Consider the following 12,489-nt stretch of genomic DNA (forward strand, 5'->3'; position numbering starts at 1 on the left):
CGTGAGACGACGCTTCATCCAGTCCCAAACATGCTCAATGGGGGACAGATCCGGAGATCTTGCTGGCCAGGGTAGTTGACTTACACCTTCTAGAGCACTTTGGGTGGCACGGGATACATGCGGACGTGCATTGTCCTGTTGGAACAGCAAGTTCCCTTGCCGGTCTAGGAATGGTAGAACGATGGGTTCGATGACGGTTTGGATGTACCGTTCACTATTCAGTGTCCCCTCGACGATCACCAGTGGTGTACGGCCAGTGTAGGAGATCGCTCCCCACACCACGATGCCGGGTGTTGGCCCTGTGTGCCTCGGTCGTATGCAGTCCTGATTGTGGCGCTCACCTGCACGGCGCCAAACACGCATACGACCATCATTGGCACCAAGGCCGAAGCGACTCTCATCGCTGAAGGCGACACGTCTCCATTCGTCCCTCCATTCACGCCTGTCGCGACACCACTGGAGGCGGGCTGCACGATGTTGGGGCGTGAGCGGAAGACGGCCTAACGGTGTGCGGGACCGTAGCCCAGCTTCATGGAGACGGTTGCGAATGGTCCTCGCCGATACCCCAGGAGCAACAGTGTCTCTAATTTGCTGGGAAGTGGCGGTGCGGTCCCCTACGGCACTGCGTAGGATCCTACGGTCTTGGCGTGCATCCGTGCGTCGCTGCGGTCCGGTCCCAGGTCGACGGGCACGTGCACCTTCCGCCGACCACTGGCGACAACATCGATGTACTGTGGAGACCTCACGCCCCACGTGTTGAGCAATTCGGCGGTACGTCCACCCGGCCTCCCGCATGCCCACTATACGCCCTCTCTCAAAGTCCGTCAACTGCACATACGGTTCACGTCCACGCTGTCTGATGTAGTATCAATTCGGCCTCCTCCATAAGTAAATCTAAGAATCCACCACTGTACCGACGAGTGTTATTTCGTCCGACCCTACAGATACATTTCACTTTTCCCTTCCTTTCCTTTGCATTTCTTTCCTCTTACTATATGCTTATTACAACATAAAGAGAAAAATTGTAAGTGAGGATTTTGTGTACCGGCGCTACTCTGAACTGACGTTTGCAGAAGTAAGTAATAGTACCTAGAACCCAGTACGTTGGCCTCGATGGTGAGTGTTCATCGGAGGTGAGGGTATCATGTGGAGTGCCGCAGGCAAGTGTGGTAGGTCCGCTGTTGTTTTCTGTCTACATAAATGATCTTGTGGATAGGGTGGATAGCAATGTGCGGCTGTTTGCTGATGATGCTGTGGTGTATGGGAAGGTGTCGTCGTTGAGTGACTATAGGAGGATACAAGATAACTTGGACAGGATTTGTGATTGGTGTAAAGAATGGTAGCAAACTCTAAATATAGATAAATGTAAATTAAAGCAGATGAATAGGTAAAAGAATCTTGTAATGTTTGAATATTCCATTAGTAGTGTAGCGCTTGACACAGTCACATGGATTAAATACTTGGGCGTAACATTGCAGAGCGATATGAAGTGGGACAAGCACGTAATGGCAGTTGTGGAGAAGGCGGATAGTCGTCTTCGGTTCATTGGTAGAATTTTGGGAAGATGTGGTTCATCCGTAAAGGAGAACACTAGTACGACCTATTCTTGAGTACTGCTCGAGCGTTAGGGATCCCTATCAGGTCGGATTGAGGGAGGACATAGATGCAATTCAGGCGGGCTGCTAGATTTGTTACTGGTAGCTTTGATCATCACGCGAGTGTTACGGAAATGCTTCAGGAACTCGGGTGGGAGTCTCTAGAAGAAAGGAGGCGTTCTTTTCTTGAATCGCTACTGAGGAAATTTAGAGAACCAGCATTTGAGGCTGACTGCTGTACAATTTTACTGCTGTCAACTTACATTTCGCGGAAAGACAACAAAGACAAGATAAGAGAGATTAGGGCTCGTACAGAGACATATAGGCAGTCATTCTTCCCTCGTTCTGTTTGGCAGTGGAACAGGGAGAGATGATGCTAGTTTTGGTACGAGCTACCCTCCGCCACGCACCGTATGGTGGATTGCGGAGTATTTAAGTAGATGTAGTAGATGTAGGATGTCGTGGCAGTCTGTACCTAAATGGAAAACTGATGAATTCCACCCCCAAAAGGAGGTATCTTTTCACCCATCCTAGGAGCAATTTTTTTTTTTTGGTCATCGGTCTACTGACTGGTTGGATGCGGCCCGTCACGAATTCCTTTCCCGTGCTAACCTCTTCATCTCAGAGTATCACTTGCAACCTACGTTCTCTATTATTTGCTTGACGTTTTCCAATCTCTGTCTTCCTCTACAGTTTTTGCCCACTACAGCTCCCTCTAGTACCATGGAAGTCATTCCCTCATGTCTTAGCAGATGTCCTATCATCCTGTCCCTTCTCCTTATCAGTGTTTTCCACATATTCCTTTCCTCTCCGATTCTGCGTAGAACCTCCTCATTCCTTACCTTATCAGTCCACCTAATTTTCAACATTCGTCTCTAGCACCACGTCTGAAATGCTTCGATTCTCTTCTGTTCCGGTTTTCCCACAGTCCATGTTTCACTACCATACAATGCTGTACTCCAGACGTACATCCTCATAAATTTCTTCCTCAAATGAAGGCCGGTATTTGATATTAGTAGATTTCTCTTGGCCAGAAATGCCTTTTTTGCCATAGTGAGTCTGCTTTTGATGTCCTCCTTGCTCCGTCCGTCATTGGTTGTTTTACCGCCTAGGTAGCAGAATTCCTTAACTTCATTGACTTCGTGACCATCAATCCTGATGTTAAGTTTCTCGCTGTTCTCATTTCTACTACTTCTCATTACCTTCGTCTTTCTCCGATTTAGTCTCAAAACATACTGTGTACTCATTAGACTGTTCATTCCGTTCAGCAGATCATATAATTCTTCTTCATTTTCACTCAGGATAGCAATGTCAACAACGAATCGAATCATTGATATCCTTTCACCTTGTATTTTAAATCCACTCCTGAACCTTTCTTTTATTTCCATCATTTCTTCCTCGATGTACAGATTGAAGAGTAGGGGCGAAAGGCTACAGCCTTGTCTTACACCCTTCTTAATACGAGCACTCCGTTCTTGATCGTCCACTCTTATTATTCCCTCTTGGTTGTTATACATATTGTATATGACCCGTCCCTCCCTATAGCTTACCCCTACTTTTTTCAGAGATCTCGGACAGCTTGCACCATTTTATATTGTCGAACGCTTTTTCCAGGTCGACAAATCCTATGAAAGTTTCTTGATTTTTCTTTAGCCTTGCTTCCATTATTAGCCGTAACGTCAGAATTGCCTCTCTCGTCCCTTTACTTTTCCTAAAGCCAAACTGATCGTCACCTAGCGCATTCTCAATTTTCTTTTCCATTCTTCTGTATATTATTCTTGTAAGCAGCTTCGATGCATGAGCTGTTAAGCTGATTGTGCGATAATTCTCGCACTTGTCAGCTCTTGCCGTCTTCGGAATTGAGTGGATGATGCCTTTCCGAAAGTCAGATGGTATATCGCCAGACTCATATATTCTACACACCAACGTGAATAGTCGTTTTGTTGCCACTTCCACCAATGATTTTAGAAATTCTGATGGAATGTTAACTATCCCTTCTGCCTTATTTGACCGTAAGTCCTCCAAAGCTCTTTTAAATTCCGATTCTAATACTGCATCCCCTATCTCTTCCAAATCGACTCCTGTTTCTTCTTCTATGACATCAGACAAATCTTCACCCTCATAGAGGCTTTCAATGTATTCTTTCCACCTATCTGCTCTCTCCTCTGCATTTAACAGTGGAATTCCCGTTGCACTCTTAATGTTACCACCGTTGCTTTTAATGTCACCAAAGGTTGTTTTGAGTTTCCTGTATGCTGAGTCTGTCCTTCCGACAATCATACCTTTTTCTATGTGTTTACATTTTTCCTGCAGCCATTTCGTCTTAGCTTCCCTGCACTTCAAATTTATTTCATTCCTCAGCGACTTGTATTTCTGTATTCCTGATTTTCCCGGAACATGTTTCTACTTCCTCCTTTCATCAATCAACTAAAGTATTTCTTCTGTTACCCATGGTTTCTTCGCAGCAAACTTCTTTGTACCTATGTTTTCCTTCCCAACTTCTGTGATGGCCCTTCTTAGAGATGTCCATTCCTCTTCAACTGTACTGCCTACTGCGCTATTCCTTATTGCTGTATCTATAGCGTCAGAGAACTTCAAACCTATCTCGTCATTCCTTAGTACTTCCGTATCCCACTTCTTTGCGTATTGATTCTTCCTGACTAATGTCTTGAACTTCAGCCTACTCTTCATCACTACTATATTGTAATCTGAGTCAATATCTGCTCCTGGGTACGCCTTACAATCCAGTATCTGATTTCGGAATCTCTGTCTGACCATGATGTAATCTAATTGAAATCTTCCCGTATCTCCCCGCCTTTTCCAAGTATACCTCCTCCTCTTGTGATTCTTGAACAGGGTATTCGCTATTACTAGCTGAAACTTGTTACAGAACTCAGTTAGTCTTTCTCCTCTTTCATTCCTTGTCCCAGGCCTATATCCTCCTGTAACCTTTTCTTCTACTCCTTCCCCTACAACTGCATTCCAGTCGCCCATGACTATTAGATTTTCGACCCCCTTCACATAATGCAATACCCTTTCAATATCCTCATACACTTTCTCTATCAGTTCATCTTCAGCTTGCGACGTCGGCATGTATACCTGAATTATCGTTGTCTGTGTTGGTCTGCTGTCGATTCTGATTAGAACAACACCGTCACTGAACTGTTCACAGTAACACACCCTCTGCCCTACCTTCCTATTCATAACGAATCCTACACCTGTTACACCATTTTCTGCTGCTGTTGATATTACCCGATACTCATCAGACCAGAAATCCTTGTCTTCCTTCCACTTCACTTCACTGACCCCTACTATATCTAGATTGAGCCTTTGCATTTCCTTTTTCATATTTTCTAGTTTCCCTACCGCGTTCAAGCTTCTGACATTCCACGCCCCGACTCGTAGAACGTTATCCTTTCGTAGATTACTCAATCTTTTTCTCATGGTAACCTCCCCCTTGGCAGTCCCCTCCCGGAGATCCAAATGAGGGACTATTCCGGAATCTTTTGCCAATGGAGAGATCATCATGACACTTCTTCAATTACAGGTCACATGTCCTGTGGATACACGTTACGTGTCTTTAATTCAGTGGTTTCCATTGCCTTCTGCATCCTCATGTCGTCGATCATTGCTGATTCTTCCGCCTTTAGGGGCAATTTCCCACCCCTAGGACAAGAGAGTGTCCTGAACCTCTATCCGCTCCTCCACCCTCTTTGACAATGCCGTTGGCAGAATGAGGCTTACTTCTTATGCCGGAAGTCTTCGGGCGCCAATGATGATTATTTATCAAAATTTAGACCGTGGCGGGGATGGAACCCGGGACCGAAGACGTTATGATTATAAATCAAAGACGCCACCCCCAGACCACGGGTATCCGGTAGGAGCAATAATATATCGAATTTAATGATTTACACTATCGACAATAATATCTAATAAATATGGATTGTTAGTGGATGCCCAGACACAATGAGAACAAGTGGACATCAGTAACGAATTTAAATGAAAGGACGTAATTCGTTAGAAATAACTTGAACGAGTTTCTTTTTTCTCTTTATCTTCCTAAATCAGAATACCTGTGGCACTGATTTGGTAGACGTATGAAGAGTGTAGGAAAAGCGGCTAGACCCTCCTTATCAGGAACAGTTAAAGATCATTGTTACTGTCATATGTCAGATTTGTTTATAACTTAGTTTCTAAATTTTGCAGAAAAAGAGATCAATAGTAACGAAACACGTGACATCAGAACGTGGAATTACTCCATAGAGACAATGGTGGAGCCGGCCGGTGTGGCCGAGCGGTCCTAGGCGCTTCAGTCTGTAACTGCGCGACCGCTACGGTCGGAGGTTCGAATCCTGCCTTAGGTTAGTTAGGTTTAAGTAGTTCTAAGTTCTACGGAACTGATGACCTCAGATGTTAAGTCCCACAGTGCTCAGAGGCATTTGTAGAGAATGACGGAGCATACGTGACCCCACTTTCTGCCCTAGTCACTGCCATTCTCCTCGCGAATGGAGCCCGGCCACATGACCGCATGCCTTCACACACGTGCTCGTTTGATGTCCTCTAATGTCAGTTCTACGACGTATGCTACTGAGCAGCAGAAGCTTTCCACAAATAGTCGCTCTGCCAGGTGGCTTAAGGTAGGCCAGTAATGTTTTCGGAAAAGATTCATCTTTCTCTTAAAGATTCCACCCGCAAGACACGGGTTGTAACACGGGGGAAAATAATGAAATGATCGTATGGAATTGTTGGCCGGGAGGCCCTATGCGGGGAAGCTCGGCCGCCGTATTCCAAGTCCTTTTTAGTTGACGCCACCTCGGCGACTTGCGGGTCGATGATGATGAAGAACACACAACACCCAGTCATCACGAGGCAGAGAAAATCCCTGACTTCACCGGGAATCGAACCCGGGACCCCGTGCACGGGAAGCGAGAACGATACCGCAAAACCACGAGCTGCGGACAACACTGGGAAACTGCGGCGAAAGTCTGGACGATCGTCAGGCAGATACTGTCAATTGACATTCGACGCAAATAAACGTATGGTACTGTGAGGAATAGTGTGTGAACCATAACAGCTATAAAATAATGCAAGCATATGCCAGAATTGGTCTGAAGTGACACGATCACAGAAAACTAAATTTAAGAGAACGAAGTGCCACAAATTCATTAAAAGAATTCTGGTGAAATGTGATTAGCCCACTAAAGATGTCGCTTGTGAATTACCTGTTCGATCGATGATAAAATATTATGAAGAATATGATTCAAAAAACGAACCACGGTTTCCTTTTAGCGGGCAGGAGAGCGATAAACAGTAGCTCATCTTGCTGCAGAATCAGATACTAGAAGAGAGAGATGTTTGGTCTCAAGGAGAGGTTTACATCAACGGAGTATCTCGCAGAAGTAACACTATGTTTTTATCACAAAATTAGAAGTGAAAATACGAAGTATTTTCTTTGGGTGGCGGAGCATGTAAACAGGATCTGACGTACTAGATGCACGCTCTGCCTTGAAGGTGGCTTGTGTAGATGGAGATGGAGGTGATTCCCATGCAAGATCTTAGGCGTCTGAATATTGTTCTAACAACGTGTTAGAACTACACTTAAGATACAACGAATACAATTTTGAATTTTTCAGTTAATTTGATGTTGTGGGGATTTAAAAACCGCATTCGTATTGTGTAACGTTGCCCACGTGTTTCTACGAGGACTCCTTTGCAGTTACAGGCGATTCCCAGTAAATGTGAGCAGTCCATTAGTCTGTCTAAGCTGATTTTTATCTGCTCACATTAGAAATCATTCGAACTGAAGAGTTTTAATAAACGTGACTCACAAGGAAACTTTTGAATGCGAGGTCGCATATTCAATCTTTAGTAAGGCTTATTTGAAAGTGTTGCGCTAACAATTATGACAGGAAGAATATTAGCTGCTAATGACTCATTATATGAATCAACAAACCGATAGAAACTGAGCGTCCGAGAGGTGCAGATATAAACATTCCACGGGATATTTAAACTACGCTTCAGAAAATGGACGTCGTCGACATTCAAGAAATGTTGAAAACACACCATTAACTTGCACCATGATCACAAAGGTCCGCACCATCAAGTTCGAAGGTGAATTTCTTGGGAGTTACAGACAGCACATAACGTTCAGGCAAGTATCAAGTCTTAAAGAATGCATACAGAATCCTACTGGTGAAACGAGGTAATGAGAACTGATGGAATGTCACGGCACGGAATCGAATACGAAACAGTCTATCGTGGGCCTGACGTGACACTGGCTAACATTTAAGGTTCGGCTGCAGATATTGTGATAATATGTGTCATAGGCACAAAAAAAAAGCAAACATCCAAAGGCTGGATTTATCCAGTCGTTCCAGATAGTATGAATTGCAATCTCACACACCTTTCAAGAGGGATTGCTTTAAAAGAGTGTGAGTGTTATACACAGACCATGAGTCAAGTAAAAGCAAGTTATTTTGACGAGCTATGGCCAAAGCAGAGTTCATACCATAGTTGTAATTCTCTTACGCCATTAGTCCATTCGTGCTTGCTGTGACGTAAGCATTCCCTACTGCCCTGCAAGATCATGCATAGTAAAAAGAATCATAGGGGGCCATAGTACCTCGCAGCACGAAAAATAACTTTCCAGACAATTTACCATCCAGATTAACAGTCGCTTTAATTGTATACGATAGTGTTCAAGCATTGACGTTAGTTGATCTGGATACAACTCTTGGTACCTGTGATTTCCAGGTTTCCTTCCACATGCATTTCCTCTGCAAATCCAGATTGGTCGGAACTGAAAACAAATTCCTTACCAAACGATGCGATAACTTTGTTTAACTCAGCTCTAAATTTTCGAGCCGCTTCCGTGATTACTGTGCGTCAAGTTGACAGTTTCTTTTAAATTTCGTTATCTTACATCTTCCATTCTGTAGCACTGAATGAAATTATGCAGCCATCCAGTGCTTCTATAGAATTCACTGTAATCTATGTCGCGCGCAGTTTTATGTGCATAAAGTAGTAGGTGACTATCATGCACATCCTGTAAATTTTATCGAGCATCCTTGAACCGCGCAAACGCCAGTTTCTGTAACAAGGGTGCTTTCCGTGAATATCGTTCATATTGCTGTGGATTTGTTCGAAATCGGTTGAAAATTATGTTTTTACTATACATACGTAATAATGTAGCCGCTTCTTGGACAACGATGCTCCCTTACTAGGTTTCACTGAAAACAGGATTTGTTGCTCCCTGTGCTACGTGGCTAGACACGTGTTTCATTATCACTTTCACTTGTTAAGCACGTATCGTCCTCGTTGTACTCCTCATGTACATTGTCCGCACAATCGAGCGTCACTGGACTCGCATTCGAGAGGACGACGGTTCAATCCCGCGTCCGGCCATCCTGATTTAGGTTTTCCGTGATTTCCCTAAATCACTCCAGGCAAATGCCGGGATGGTTCCTCTGAAAGGGCACGGCCGACTTCCTTCCCAATCCTTCCCTAATCCGATGAGACCGATGACCACGCTGTCTGGTCTCCTTCCCCAAACCAACCAACCAACCAACCAATCGAGCGTAGACGACACAACACATTCCTTTGACTCATCTTGCAGAAACCCTAATATTTCATCTACCTCTTCTTTCTCATTCTGCTAAAATCCTTGGGTTCCTTTGTGTCGAAATATCAACTTCAGCAGCTGTTGTAGGTATAGTGCAATGTTTGCTTTGTTTATCGTTGTCATTGCTCTGCTTTGTATTAACACTACTAGCACCGTATCACGGTTGCGAGTTGCTCGTCTCGTCAATTAACCAGTTTAACTACGCATGGTAGCCACATGCCGTGCTCATCTTTGGATACCTCCCGTCCCCCCCAGCTGTGACCACCAGAATCCAATATTGTGGCTGCATGGTAGACAATATGTGGGGTATTCAACGCCATAAACATCATTAACATTTTGCGATCTCGCACTCGAAGGTTCCTCGTCATATCAGCGTCCTGCTATACTACAATTTCACACACTTTTTGTTCGCGTCAGGACAAGAACAGACAAATACTCTTTCATTTAAAGTGTCTTGTCGTCAATCGTACTATTGGGATATTTCTTCAAGTAGTTTCTATTTTTCCTGTAATTACTTTCCTCTACGTAGTTCCTTTGTCAGAAACAAAGATGTGCATCTCACACTTCCGACATATGCAGTGTGAATACAGAGAATGATAGCAACCCTCTAACGACAGAGACTTTGGAAAAACATAAAACTAAGTGCAAGCCATAACGGCTGCTGCTTGGTTCCCTGTATCCTCTCGCAAAGGCGTAAGAATATTTCAAAATTGCTTTCTTTCTTTCTTTCTTTCTTTCTTCGTTTCTTTCTTTTCAATGCCAACGACAGCGATGTAAGTAAAATTGGGCGGATGGAATCCGTCAGTCGTACTATCAGTTCAGAGCATTTCACTCGGCGCGTGAGATTCCGAGATTATGTATTCGAGCCCCATTTCAATCTTCGCCAAGCATTGTGCGATATATTGCGTCGCGCAACGGGATTTCCGAAGCGGCTTTAAACTGGGGCGCGTCTGGGGATCCTATCGGGTGTGAAACGCCGAAGGATAGGGCTTGCTCCGCTGCGCTCTCATACGCAGTAAAAATATCAGTCTGCAGTACGCTGTAAAGCTTTATGTTCGCCATCCAGCTCATGTGGGCGACTGTACTAATCTGATAAGAATTCAAATACTTCTTCATTGCCGACGTTGCTACACGCATTGCCGTCACGGCTGAAGAACGTTGAAACAGAATTGTATGACGGTGTTTAAAGACATTGATCATCACTGCATCGCTACTCACATTGTCTTTGCAAACGATTTGAGAATCGAATAATATTTTTGTTACAGGAAATTAACGCTCTCCTATTTGCCTGTGTTGGAGATAATGATTCTGCAGTAAAATCTATCTCACTTTCAGTATATCACGTTCACATCAATCTGCTCTTGCGAGTTCATTGTTGGGAAACTTCTGAGGTAAAAGCAGCAAAAGGAGTAATACTTCAAATAACTCTGTAAGACAAACGCAGACATTATATCTAAAAGTGACTGACATATTTTTTGATAAATTATTGACCATTGCCTACATTCTAAAGCGGTGAGAGTAAAGCTGTACCATTCTGCTTATTGAACAGTATTAGCCACATACAGAAAGTTAAAAAAATTTAAATAGCTTGGAGGAGACGTCTCAAGACAATGCTTTGGAAAAAGCCGCTATAGAGGAAATGGTGCCATATAATGGGAAGAGAATATGATATGGCTGAAGATAATCACAAAAAAAATCATTTTAAAAATGCATAAATAAGATATTACAATACAGAACGTCTATAGCCAAGCGAATGTCTATAATCTAGAGAAATTGCCAGTACTACAAACGCAAATGATTAGGAAAATAATAGGGCCACGAAAAATTCTACGAGTTTTGAAACTACGAAGTAATCATGAAATTAATTGAATCGTAGAAGGTATTCAGGAAGTAATGGTATTTTTTTGTACATTAATGTCGAATGCAATTAAGTACATTAACCCAATTTCTTCAATTTTTTTAGGATACAATTTCAACAAGAATCTAAACCTAAAATGTAAAAAAGTATTTAGAAAAAAGTAATAGAAACTCTGAAGGAACTATTGGCTGAGAAGTGTTTTGAGAAAATGTATTGAATGAGCAAGATTTCCAAAACAGGAGAGTTGTCTTCAGACCCGAAGAAATGATATAGAGAACAGATGAAAGAATACCGGAAGAAAAGATCAGACCGACGATTACGGAATTAAAATTAGCACCTGGTCCTTAGTTGGCCTATCCCAGAAGGAGAAAGTCTAGTACTCTCAACTCTTGGTGAGGACTCTTATCCCCACAACAGGTTAATTCCCATCCCTACTCAACAAGGTAAGGTGGTAATGTGTGAGAATATTACATTCCACATAATACAAGCCAGCTTAAAAGTACGCAATAAAGAATTGGAAAAAATAATCAAATGAATCAGTCTACATTGCTATCAAAGTGTAAATGCATTGCTACTTACAAAACTTGAGAATTTTGAGACGAATGCTTCAAGAGTTTATATCCAGTGTATTACTATGTAATAGACGCCATTTCATCTAATATTCACATATACAGAATTCATATGCTCGGTGTACTGTTCTTGGACATTTGTCTTTCCGATTTTTGATGCTGAATTGTCCAGTATATCATAATATTCTGTTATACCCAACACTGATATTGTTTTCACGTCATGGAATGTGTGGCTGGTCTCGGTGGAGGTTCGAGTCCTCCCTCAGGCATGTGTGTGTGTGTTTGTCCTTTGGATAATTTAGGTTAAGTAGTGTGTAAGCTTAGGGACTGATGACCTTAGCAGTTAAGTCCCATAAGATTTCACACACATTTGAACCTTTTTTGTTTTCACGTGGAATCAACTTGTGTCCTTATAGGTAATCCATATAGTGTATAATTAGGTGAGAGTTTCGATGCTACTAGTAAGCACTGAGGTGTCTTTACGCTCTCTCCATTCGGACGAATTTACATATTTAGAAAATGTATTCCTTTTTTTGCCTGAATTTGTCTTATATTTACAACTCACGAAGCTAATTGAACACCTGTAGTTTTCTTTCTACAGTATACATTTCCCACTGCTGTTGTCACTCGCTTAAAATACTTTAATGAATGCACGTTAATAACACGGTACTTGACCTAGTATCACTCTGTAATTTTCGGTGTTATATTTCCAAAATCTCCTGCCTTTCTCCAAATTATGTTTCTCTGCAGTTTTATCAAAGCCACGATTTGCTGCACGAAGGTAGGTCTGTAAACTGACATGCTATAGCCTGTTCTTCACTGTTCATTCTGTAATAGAAGGCTCTG

Source organism: Schistocerca cancellata, chromosome 5, assembly GCF_023864275.1.
Source record: "Schistocerca cancellata isolate TAMUIC-IGC-003103 chromosome 5, iqSchCanc2.1, whole genome shotgun sequence".
Lineage (NCBI taxonomy): Eukaryota > Metazoa > Arthropoda > Insecta > Orthoptera > Acrididae > Schistocerca > Schistocerca cancellata.